The 12,214-nt window shown below is 47.5% G+C and overlaps 1 protein-coding gene across 3 annotated transcripts in view; it reads left to right on the top strand.

The window, feature by feature from the left end:
• Window positions 1–12,214, top strand: part of PARP16 (poly(ADP-ribose) polymerase family member 16) — a 31,861-nt gene that overhangs the window by 5,465 nt on the left and 14,182 nt on the right. The gene's annotated exons all lie outside the window — the stretch shown is intronic.

Raw genomic sequence — 12,214 nt, 5'->3', positions numbered from 1 at the left:
CAACATGGCGAAACCCTGTCTATATAAAAAGATTTAAAAAATTAGCCTGTGTGGTAGTGCATGCCTGTAGTCCCAGCTACTCAGGAGGCTGAGGTGGGAGGTTCACCTGAGCCAGGAGGTCAAGGCTGTAGTGGGCCGTGATTGTGCCCCTGCACTCCATTCTGGGTGACAGAGTGGTACCCTGTCTCAAAAAAAGTCTCTCACTTTCATTTGTTTAGTTAAAAGCACTAGGAAGTAATGTGAAAGTTTGCCATTTTCAGTCATTTAAATCTTTCTCCACATGTGAGGTGTTATTACACACCTATAACACAAGGGTTGCAGTTTCCAAAAATTAGAGCAGTGACTTAAATTACTTTATTGATTGATGATTTCCTGAGAACTCCCCACTGCTGAACCAAGCTCTTGGCTTTAGGTCTGATCTAGCATTATCTTATCACTGTCCGCAAAGTCCCAGATTATCTCTGAGGTGTCTTGTTTTGAGACCATTTCCGTGCCGATAAGCTCTCTGATTTATTATTATTATTATTTTTCAGATAGAGTTTCCCTCTTGTTGCCCAGGCTGGAGTGATGCAATGGTGCAATCTCGGCTTACTGCAACCTCTGCCTCCTGGGTTCAAGCGATTCTCCTGCCTGTCTCCCTAGTAGTTGGGATTACAGGCAGATGCCATGATGCCCAGCTAATTTTTTTTTGTAGTTTTAGTAGAGATGGGGTTTCACCATGTTGGTCAAGGCTGGTTTTGAACTCCTGACCTCAGGTGATTCGCCCTCCTTGGCCTCCCAGACTGCTGGGATTACAGGGATGAGCGACCGCGCCTGGCAAGCTCTCTGATTTTACACTGGGAGCTCTTGGTATTTCCAGTGCCTGGCTTGGGAAGTACTTATCAAACGTTTGAGGAATCACATTGTGTGTGTGCTGAATACCCGGTCTCAGGATTTCTCACCTTGCTTTTTGGGACCGGGGTTGGATGAAAGAACTCATACGTAGCATTCTTGGGATTCCCTGTACCCCTTGACCATTGGCCCCCAAACGTCAGGTTTGTCACTTGACACAGTCGCAGCGGTAAAGCTTTTTGTTTTGTTCCCCCCCGCCCCCCAAAATAGCATGTTCTGGTTCTCCATTAGCCTATAGACCCTTTCTGGGGGTGGGAAGTGGGTGGGAAGGGCTTCTTTGTGTTAGCTCCAGGCCCTCGCTGCTTAGTGTGGTTGAGGACCAGCAACATGAGCCTCACCTGGGTGCTCATTAGAAAAGTAGGCCTTGGCCGGGCGCAGTGGCTCACACCTGTAATCCCAGCACTTTGGGAGGCTGAGGCAGGTGGATCACAAGGTCAGGAGATCGAGAGCATCCTGGCTAACATGGTGAAACCCTGTCTCTACTAAATATACAAAAAATTAGCCTGGTGAGGTGGCGGTCGCATATAGTCCCAGCTACTCAGGAGGCTGAGCCAGGAGAATGGCATGAACCCAGGAGGCAGAGCTTGCAGTGAGCCGAGATCACACCACTGGACTTCAGCCTGGGTGACAGAGCGAGACTCTGTCTCAAAAAAAAAAGAAAAGCAGGCCCTGCCCCAGACCTATCCAGTCAGGATCTGCATTTTAACAAATCTGGGCAATTTGTACACTTAGTGAAGTCTGAAAAGCACTGCATTAAGCTTACCCTGTTCTTATTTGGGGTGCCAGACTGCTCTAATTGGGTCTCCTGGTCCTGGAGGAGTAAGAAGTCTTTCTCTTTTTTTTTTCCTTCTTCTTTCTGGTTTCTGGCTTGCACTGTCTAGACACAGTGACTCCCCAGTGTCTGGGTTAAAGCACATATAAGCTTGTCTCTGTCCTGACCCCTCCTGATGCCATTCCCATCTTTGTTGAAGCAAACTCCCTCTCGTCCTTTAAGATGCACCTGAAATTTCCACCTTATTCTGTGCCTCCACTCCCTAGCAGTGAGGAGTCCTTCCTTTGGGTTTCTTTACAATTTTAAAATTTTGCTTTTATAAATAATACTTTGATAAGCATCCTTCTACATTAATCATTGTTTATATCTGTTGTTGTCTTTTTGAGATACATTCTGAGAGGTGAAATTGCTGGTTCATGGCTTTTTCTTTTTTTTTTTTTTCTGAGACGTGGTCTTGCCCAATTTGGAGTACAGTGGCGTGATCTTGGCTCACTGCAACCTCTGCCTCCTGGTCTCAAGCGATCCTCCCACCTCAGCCTCCCGTGTAGCTGGGACTCCAGGCACATACCAGTATGCCTGGCTAATTTTTGTATTTTTATTTTTATTTATTTTATTTATTTATTTATTTTTTGAGACAGAGTCGCTCTGTCGCCCAGGCTGGAGTGCAGTGGCGCGATCTCCGCTCACTGCAAGCTCCGCCGCCTCCCGGGTTCACGCCATTCTCCTGCCTCAGCCTCCCTAGAAGCTGGGACTACAGGCGCCCGCCACCATGCCCAGCTAATGTTTTTTGCGTTTTTAGTAGAGACGGGGTTTCACCGTGTTCGCCAGGATGGTCTTGATCTCCTGACCTCGTGATCCGCCCGCCTCGGCCTCCCAAAGTGCTGGGATTACAGGTGTGACCCACTGCGCCTGGCCAATTTTTGTATTTTTAGTAGAGATGGGTTTTCACCATGTTGCCCAGGCTGGTCTCAAACTCCTGGACTCAAGCAATCCGCCTGTCTCAGCCTTCCAGAGTGCTGGGATTACAGGTGTGAGCCACCGCACCTGGCTTATGGCTAACCTTTCTAAGGAAGGCTTTCAGTGCTAATTTCCATATTGGAAGTTGAATATTGACATTAACTGGGGAAGATCATTATTATTATTATTGTTGTTGGATTAAAAGAAAAAAGGCAGGAGTCTTGCTATGTTGCCTAGGCTGTTCTACAAACTCCTGGTCTCAAGCAGAAGTTGTGTCACTGAGCCCAGTTTGGAAAGATCATTCTTTACAAGCCTCAACCTTGGCTGTCATTGAAATCACGTGGGAAACTAAGGAAAAAAACCCTGACGTCCGAGCCCCATCCTCAGAGATTCTGATTTGATTGGTTTGAAGTGCAGCCTGGACATTGAGATTTTTTGTTTGTTTACTTACAGATAATATGTAGCTTTTCTATTTTTCTATTAACTGATTTGATCATTTTAATGAGCACCCATACCTGCTGGATGGTGAGGAAATGATAACAATTAGATTTGTTAATAATAAAAGTGGGCCGGGCGCGGTGGCTCAAGCCTGTAATCCCAGCACTTTGGGAGGCCGAGACGGGCGGATCACGAGGTCAGGAGATCGAGACCATCCTGGCTAACACGGTGAAACCCCGTCTCTACTAAAAAATACAAAAACTAGCCGGGCGAAGTGGCGGGCGCCTGTGGTCCCAGCTACTCGGGAGGCTGAGGCAGGAGAATGGCGTGAACCCGGGAGGCGGAGCTTGCAGTGAGCTGAGATCCGGCCACCGCACTCCAGCCTGGGCGACAGAGCCAGACTCAGTCTCAAAAAAAAAAAAAAAATAATAATAATAATAATAATAATAAAAGTGCCTGTTAGTTCTATACTTGATATCTCAAGGTAAGATTCTTGGTCCCTCAGATTACCTTTTTATTTCTCTGCTCCTCTCAAAGATGGCATCTGAAGAGTGGAGGAGAAAAAGTACACAGGTCTGAAAATATACGAATACAGACATAGATACATGTAATATGATGTGACTGTCAGTGGGTAGGTGTGTGTCTAGAAAGATATCAGCTAATGGGATGGTGATATGGAGGATGAAGGGGTGGGATCCATCCCTCCAGGACTAGCCATCTCTTTCTTTCCCAACCATCCCAGCAATGCAGACCTTTCCTCAGCAGATCGGTGAGCAGCAGAGAGGGGGCATTTGATTGATAATATAGCAACCAACACCTGTACCCCACTAATAGCACTTACTGTTTGTGTGGCACTGTCTGAGCTGTTTCTACACGTAGCTCATTTAGTCCTCCTAACAACTCAGGGTTGTAGGTTTTATTATTATCTTCATCACCGTCAGCTAATCACTGGATGTGGTGATGGCACACCACTGTTGCTCCCAGGCACCGGGACTTTTAAAAGTTCCTAGGAGAACCCTTTAGGGTCCCCATGCTGGCTCCTCCTGTGAAGAGTTCTTTTGTAGACTCTGATCCCTAATCTGTTTTGGCAAATCTGGCCTTTCATACTGTAGGTTTGTGCAAAGCAAATTGTACCTGCGGTGTCCACCTCTTCAGCCTTCATCTCAGCAGCCTCCCAGCTCCAATCATCGCACCTGCCCCACTGTTCTGGGTGTCACCGTGGTCCCGAAAATGGTGACCTTAGCAGACTTTTGGTTCATTTCCTTCGCAGCACCTCCACCCACATCTAGTAACTATGGCCTCTGACACTTTCCTAGACAAGTATGTTTTTCAGATGTTTATTCTTTCCTGCTGCCACAACTTTCTTTTCTTTTTTTTTTTTTTTTTTGAGACGGAGTCTCGCTCTGTCGCCCAGGCTGGAGTGCAGTGGCCAGATCTCAGCTCACTGCAAGGTCCGCCTCCCGGGTTTATGCCATTCTCCTGCCTCAGCCTCCCTAGTAGCTGGGACTACAGGCGCCTGCCACCTCGCCGGCTAGTTTTTTTGTGTTAGCCAGGATGGTCTCGATCTCCTGACCTCGTGATCCGCCTGTCTTGGCCTCCCAAAGTGCCGGGATTACAGGCTTGAGCCACCATGCCCGGCCTACCACAACTTTCTAGGACAACATTGTCTAAGATCTAAACCTGAGTATCTCCAGCTTTTCCTGATAAGAATCACTTGTACCCACATCTGTAAACACAGATTCCTGGGCCACCTCCTCCCCAGGAGCTTGTGATCGAGGTGATTGCTCCTGCTGAAAGCAAGGAGGTTGAGTTGCCTCTTTGTGGCTCATTGGGCCTCTCTTTCCTCCGTGAGGCCTATTCACCCAAACTACCTTTTTCCTAAGAGGCTTCTCTTCCCAAACCCCTGAAACTCTCAGCTCTGCTCACCATTCAGATTCCCCCAACTATCTCTCCAGCTATATCCTTCCTTATTCCCCATAGCAGAGGCTGCAGATGTGTTGCCTGTGAGCTGATGGGTTTTGTTTGTCCTCTATTTTTTTAGAAATAGGGAAATTAAAAAGACAGCTTGTTGATTTCTTTTTGAAACAAAAATCGGAGGCCTTGCCGCCTTTGGTGGAGGTTGCCCCAGGGCAGGAAGAAGTTGGAGCTGAGGGTTGGTTGGCCTTAGCTATTAATGGAGCCCGGAGTCACGAGTTCAACAACTCTTTCCCGGACTCCCCTGTTACTCATTTTCTTTACCTCTCAGGCCCTGGGGGACATCTGAGCCTAGGAGCACTTTTTGGGACACACTGCTCACTTCTCTGCTCATCTGCCGTGCTCTTTCCCACCTGGAGTGGGAAACCCTCCCCATCCCTGGAAATGCCTGCCTTCCTCTTCAACAGTTATTCTCCTGGACCAGTTGGCAAATGACTTCCACTGCCATGTACTGATGTGTGATTCAGAATGCTTGCCTAGATGGTGATTTCTTCCACATACCCCTATACTACATATCACATACATCTTTCTCCCTACCTTTGGTTTAGGCACAGCCAGTAGCTGTCTCAGTTGTATTATTTTGGGATTGGGAGGAATTCCAATATCATCTGATTAGCTTCCCAAAGCAGCCTCTTAAAAGTTCTGCCGGAATTGTTCCTTTGGGCTAAAATATTCAGTCCACCACTAAATTTCTCCATTCGTTTGGTAGAAGGGTATGGCAGGAGAATAGACTCCGGAGTTGGGCCCCCTGGCTTCATATCCCTGCCCTGCCACTGAATAGCTGTGTGCCGCTAGGCAAGGTGCTTAGCATCTCAAGCCTCAGTTTCCTCATCTTCAAAATGGGTTGTGAGAATAACACGAGATAACAATAAATTCATGCAAAGCATTTATTCTGGTGGCTGGCACCTGTAAGGGTTCAAATAAATAGTTGCTATTACTCTTTGTTCTTAACTTCATGCCAGGTTCCAGGCTGGCATGGGGCTCCAGGGTAAGTAAGATGTGGTTGGCCTCAGGGAATGTTTGTCCCAATCAGATTTGAGTTGGCCCCAGAGGGTCAGGTGCCAACATGGGGCTCTGCTGTAATTGCTGAACATAGAACACAGTTGTTGAGTACAGAGGTTGTAGGTGGTCAGGGAAGGCTTCACATGGGAGGTGATTGCTGGCCTTGAAGACTTAATGGGATGTCATGCTAGGCAGCCACAGAAGCACAGAGGAAGAAAGCCATAGGTCACTTGGAATAGCATTGGGTTTGGGGAGGGAGCTGGTGGCAGGAGGTACTATTAGGCTAAGAGGCCAGACTGGATTCCTAAGGGACTTATTAAGGGTAAGAGTACTAGATTTAGCAAATAAAAATATAGGCCACCTAGTTAAATTTGAATTTCAGCTGAGCAACCAATAAGTTTTTTTTTTTTTTTTAAATGAAGTTTCACTCTTATTCCCCAGGCTGGAGTGCAGTGGCATGATCTTGGCTCACTGCAACATCCACCTCCCTGGTTCAAGCGATTCTCCTGCCTCAGCCTCCCAAGTAGCTGGGATTAAAGGTGCCCGCCACCATGCCCGGCTAATTTTTTGTATTTTTAGTAGAGACAGGGTTTCACGATGTTGACTAGGCTGGTCTTAAAGTCCTGATCTTAGGTAATCCACCTGCCTCGACTTCCCAAAGTGCTGGGATTTTAAGTATAAATATATCCCAAATATTGCATGGGTTATTTACATTAAAAAAAAATTTGTTGACTGAACACAGTGGCTCATGCCTGTAATCCCGGCACTTTGTGAGGCTGAGGCTGGTGGATTGCATGAGCCCAGGAGTTTTGAGACCAGCCTGGGCAACATGGTGGAACCCTGTCTCTACAAAAAATTAGCTGGGCATGATGTCACATACCTTTAGTCCCAGCTACTCTGGAGGCTGAGGTGGGAGGATTGCTTGAGCCTGGAAGGTCGACGCTGCTGTGCGCTGTGATCTTGCCACTGCAGTCCAGCCTGGGTGACAATGAGACCCTGTCCCCTGTCTTTTTTAAAAAAAGGAGCTTTTGCTGTTGTTGTTGTTTATCTGAAATTCAAATTTAACCGGGCACAGCATATTTTAAATGGCAACCCTACTTGTGTGCCTGGTTCCCAAAAGGCCCTGCTAAAATGCAGACAGGTTTTAGTCACAAGAGGAAGAATCCTATTAAATTGTTAAAGCAGATTTATTTTTCAGAGTAACATGAAAAGTGAAATGGAACATAAAGAAGGTCAGTTGAGGAGTTAAAGAGTGTGGACAGATAGTGGGGAGCCAGGAGGGCAGGATGCAGCAGGGACCCTGTCTGGGCAGATGCAGTGGGAGGGCCTGGAAGAGGCCTGGGTCCAGCTTGGAGCTGGGAGGTGTCTCTCCCCTTTGTCCAGACTGAGTCCCTGAAAGGCGCCTGGCTAGCTGACTGTCCTTTTGTGGGGCTCTTTGGGCCCAGATATGGACTGTTGACAAGGGCTGTGGCTCACAGGTGGGATGTGAAGACAGGAGTGATGGGAATAGTAGTAATCCTGGGAGAGAAGATGACTCAGCTCTGGCTCTGAGATAACAAGGAATAGAAAAGAAGGAAGGGGGATGAGTGCCCTTTGGACTGTGCAGGCAGCAGTCCTGTATGGGTAGCTAGCTACCTGAGGGTACACTGTTTGGGATGTGTCTTCAGTGACTCCATATATAACCTACAGAACAAAGCTCGGGGTTCCCAAGTGGAGTGCAAGGTCCTTCACAGGATCATTTGAGATGACCTCACTTGAGGTCACCTTCCCACTGTTCCTCTTGGCAACCACTTCCCCACACTCTAGGTTCCAGCCACACAGAATCACCTGTTGTTAATGATGGCAGTCATTGCAGTCACAGTAACTTTAGAGTACGTAACACTTTCCTGTTGGTTTGAGCACTTGTTTAACTTGATTAATCTCCACCGGGACCCTATGAAGTAGCTACTAATATTATCCCAATTATGTATTTGAGAAAGCTGAGACACAGGAAGTCAAACATCTCACTCAAGGTCACGCAGCTAGTAGAGGAATAGAGCCCCAGATGCCTGGGAGAACTGCACAATTAACCATATGCCAACACCCATTTCCCCAGCTACACGCTGCGTTTTCATACTTCTGTGGTTTTGTATAGCAAACCCAGATCATACAGTACCTCCTCGGTGAAGCTGGTCCCAAACCCACCCACTTTTCCTTTAGCCCCTACCCAACAGAAGTCCCACCTTGTCCTCTTAGTAGTTTGTATCCAACTTTGTTATGACAGTGAATTCTTTTTGTTTTTTTGAGACAGGGTCTCGCTGTGTCACCCAGGCTGGAGTACAGTGGTGGCTCACTGGCTCACTGCAACCTCTGCCTCCTGAGTTCAAGAGATTCTCCTGCCTCAGCCTCCAGAGTAGCTGGAATTACAGGCGCCTGCCACCACGCCCATCTAATTTTTATATTTTTAGTAGAGATGGGGTTTCGCCATGTTGGCCAGGCTAGTCTTGAACTCCTGAGCTCAGATGATCCGCCTGCCTCAGCCTCCCGAAGTGCTGGGATTACAGGCGAGAGCCACCACGCCCGGCGACAATGAATACTTTTAAGTCATGATTGTTTACCTTTCTGCCTCCCCACTTGATTAAGGGGCCCATTTTAAATCTAATGTCCCCTCCTAAAAGCACAGGGCCTGGCACAAAGTAGATGCTTAGTAAATGCTCCCTGAATAATGCAAGGCCATGCAGCCTGGGGGTGAAGCAGGCGGGGTGGAACAGTAAGCAAGGCATAGAAATAGTACCAATACTCATGGAGCATTTACACTCCACACATCCTTTTTTTTTTTTTTTTTTTGAGACAGGGTTTCACTCTGACACCCTGGCTGGAGTGCAGTAGGACAATCATGGCTCACTGCATCTGCTACCTCCCAGGCTCTAGCGATCCCCCCACCTCAGCCCAAGTAGCCGGGACTACAGGCGTATACCACCATGCCCGGCTAATTATTTTGTTGTTTTGTTTTGTGCAGATGCGGTTTCGCCATGTTGCCCGTGCTGGTCTTGAGCTCCTGAGCTGGAGAGTTCTGCCTGCCTCAGCTTCCCAAAGTGGTGGGATTATAGATGTAAAGCACCATGCCTGGGCTCACACATACGTTAAAAAAAAAAGTAGGCTGGGCTTGGTGGCTCATGCCTGTAATCCCAGCACTTTGAGAGGTTGAGGCAGGAGGATCACTTGAGTTCATGAGTTTGAGACCAGCCTGGGCAGCATAGCAAGACCTCATCTCTACTAAAAATAAAAAAAAATAGCTGGGCATGGTGGCATGTGCCTATAGTCCCAGCTATGCGGGAGAATCACTTCTGGTGGGGGTGGGATGGATCCTGCAGTGAGCCGTGTTTGTGCCACTGCACTCCAGCCTGGGCAACAGAGCATGACCCTGTCTCCAAAAATTTTTTTTCTTTTAATAAATATTAGATTTTTAATGATACCTCATGAGGCCTGTAGAGATAGTTTGTTGTTGTTGTTGTTGTTGTTTTTTTTTGGAACTGACTTTCGCTCTTGTTGCCCAGGCTGGAGTGCAATGGCGTGGTCTTGGATCACCGCAACCTCCACCTCCTGGGTTCAAGCGACTTTCCTGCCTCAGCCTCCCAAGTAACTGGAATTACAGGCATATGTCACTACACCCGGCTAATTTTGTATCTTTAGTAGAGACGGGGTTTCTCATGTTGGTCAGGCTGGTTTGAACTCCCGACCTCAGGTGATCCACCCGCCCCAGCCTCCCAAAGTGCTGGGATTACAGGCATTAGCCACCGCACCCGACCTGAGATAGTTTCATTACAATATATGAGGCTATTGATTGAATCTTCGGAAATAGAAATAGAGTGGTCCTAAGACGTTTTTAATTTTCTTTTTTTAAATTTATTTTTGGAGCCATCTCACTGTGTTTCCCTGGCTGGTCTCTAACTCCTGGCCTTAAGAAATCCACCCCAGCCTCCTGAATAGCTGAGATTATAGGCATGAGCCCCCACACCTGGCGCTTCTTCTAGTTTTCAACTGCAGAGCTAAGAAAAACTCCCAAAGTCAGTAACAATTTTCTAGAAAAATGGAAAAGAACCACAGGTATTCTTTTTTTCTTTCTTTTTTTTTTTTTTGAGACAGTGTCTCCCTCTGTCACCAGGCTGGAGTGCAGTGGGGCCATCTTGGCTCACTGCTACCTCTGCCTCCCGGGTTCAAGCGATTCTCCTGCCTCAGCCTCCTGAGTAGCTGGGACTACAGGCACCCACCACCACGCCTAGCTAATTTTTGTATTTTTAGTAGAGACGGGGTTTCACCGTGTTGGTCAGGATGGTCTCAATCTCTTGACCTTGTGACCCGCACCCCCAAGCCTCCCAAAGTGCTAGGATTACGGGTGTAAGCCACCACGCCTGGCCACCACAAGTATTCTTGAAGTGCCAACTACATCCCTAGCAAAGCAGAAGGAAAGGTTGCCCAGGGTTTGGGAGGACAGTGTTGTCTGGGGAGAAATGTAAATGGAAAGAAAAGAAATGGACATATATAGACCAAGCCCTGAGATTCTGTGACCTTCTTCAATTTCCTGACAACCCCATGGGGAGGTAGTGAGGTTCCCTTGTTGGAGAGAAGATAGAAGCTCAACAGAGATTCTAACTGAGATCTGATTCCAGAGTTCATGCTCTTTCCTCTGCATCCAGGAAAGAGGAGAATTGGAAATATATAAGACAGTTCTTGACCTCCAGGAGTCTGGGCATACTCGGAAGGGAGTACTGGGGCAATGGGCTTTAGGGACTTAGAGGAGAGAATGGTCTCTTGGGCCAGAAGCGCCCAGGTAGTAGAGGTGGGGGAAGGGATATTCTTGGAACAAGACATGTTCCTGGATAGCACCAGTCTGTGATGGAGGGGATGGTAAGGGGTTGAGATTAGGCTAGAGGTGTTTAAATGCCATGCTGGAGAGGTTTGACCTCTAGTCAGTCATAACTTCTGAGCAAAAGCTACAGATACTTTGTTGCTATCTGTTAGTCCAGGTCCCCAGTCCCTTATCAGAAATCCTGACACTGAATATGTTTCAGGATTCCGATTCTTCCTGATTTTAGAATGGTAAATAATGTGCTGCAATGACAACTAGGCTGAGTCCTATCACAGGTCCCACCAGGCATCAGCCTAAATCTGAAGGCTCTAGGACTAGTGACAGCTTTCAGCAGCACAGCATCAGCCATTCTGTTTCTGTGGAAGTCCTTGCAGTGGTCCACATAGAGGTCCAAGAGCTAGTCTTTGCCCCGAGAAGTGAAAACTTGGGAGTAAAGAGATGAAATCTGTCATGCGCATCCGTGTGAAGAGACCACCAAACAGGCTTTGTGTGAGCAACATGGCTGTTTATTTCACCTGGGTGCAGGCAGGCTGAGTTCGAAAAGAGAGTCAGCGAAGGGAGATAAGGGTGGGGCCGTTTTATAGGATTTGGGTAGGTAAAGGAAAATTACAGTCAAAGGGGGGTTGTTCTCTGGTAGGCAGGAGTGGGGGTCACAAGGTGCTCAGTTGGGGAGCTTTTTGAGCCTGGATGAGCCAGGAAAAGGGATTTCACAAGATAATATCATCGCTTAAGGCAAGGACCGGCCATTTTCACTTCTTTTGTGGTGGAATGTCATCAGTTAAGGCGAGGCAGGGCATTTGCACTTCTTTTGTGATTCTTCAGTTACTTCAGGCCATTGGGGCATATACGTGCAAGTCACAGGGGATGCTTGCAAGTCACAGGGGATGCGATGGCCTGGCTTGGGCTCAGAGGCCTGACAAAATCCACATGGGGTGTGTGCAGGAACTGCTCTGGCCTAAGTGAAGCTCCATTTTCCTCAGAGGCTGGTCTCACTCTTGAGAATGTCATCAACAAAGCTGTCAGGGTTCCAACAAAACATTGTCACACTCTGGGAAACCCAAAGTTGTGCATTCCCCATTTACAGTTCCTCCCAGGCCAGATGCCGTGTACTATGCTGGGTCATTTTCACCTTAAGCAGTGTTGCCTGGTTATGTATGTAGTTGTCATACTACCTTTATCCTGTCTCCAGGGGGACAAGTTAACAGAAGTTAACTAATTCTCACACAGAAGGGAAAAGGCTTTGTATTGTAGCGCTTTACCCACATATGCATATATCATGTATTCAGTCACACCTGCAGTGGGTGGCATGCCATACTCATGGCATGTTAATA

This window comes from Theropithecus gelada, chromosome 7a, assembly GCF_003255815.1.
Source record: "Theropithecus gelada isolate Dixy chromosome 7a, Tgel_1.0, whole genome shotgun sequence".
Classification (NCBI taxonomy): domain Eukaryota; kingdom Metazoa; phylum Chordata; class Mammalia; order Primates; family Cercopithecidae; genus Theropithecus; species Theropithecus gelada.
This window is presented reverse-complemented; position numbering and strand designations above follow the sequence as displayed.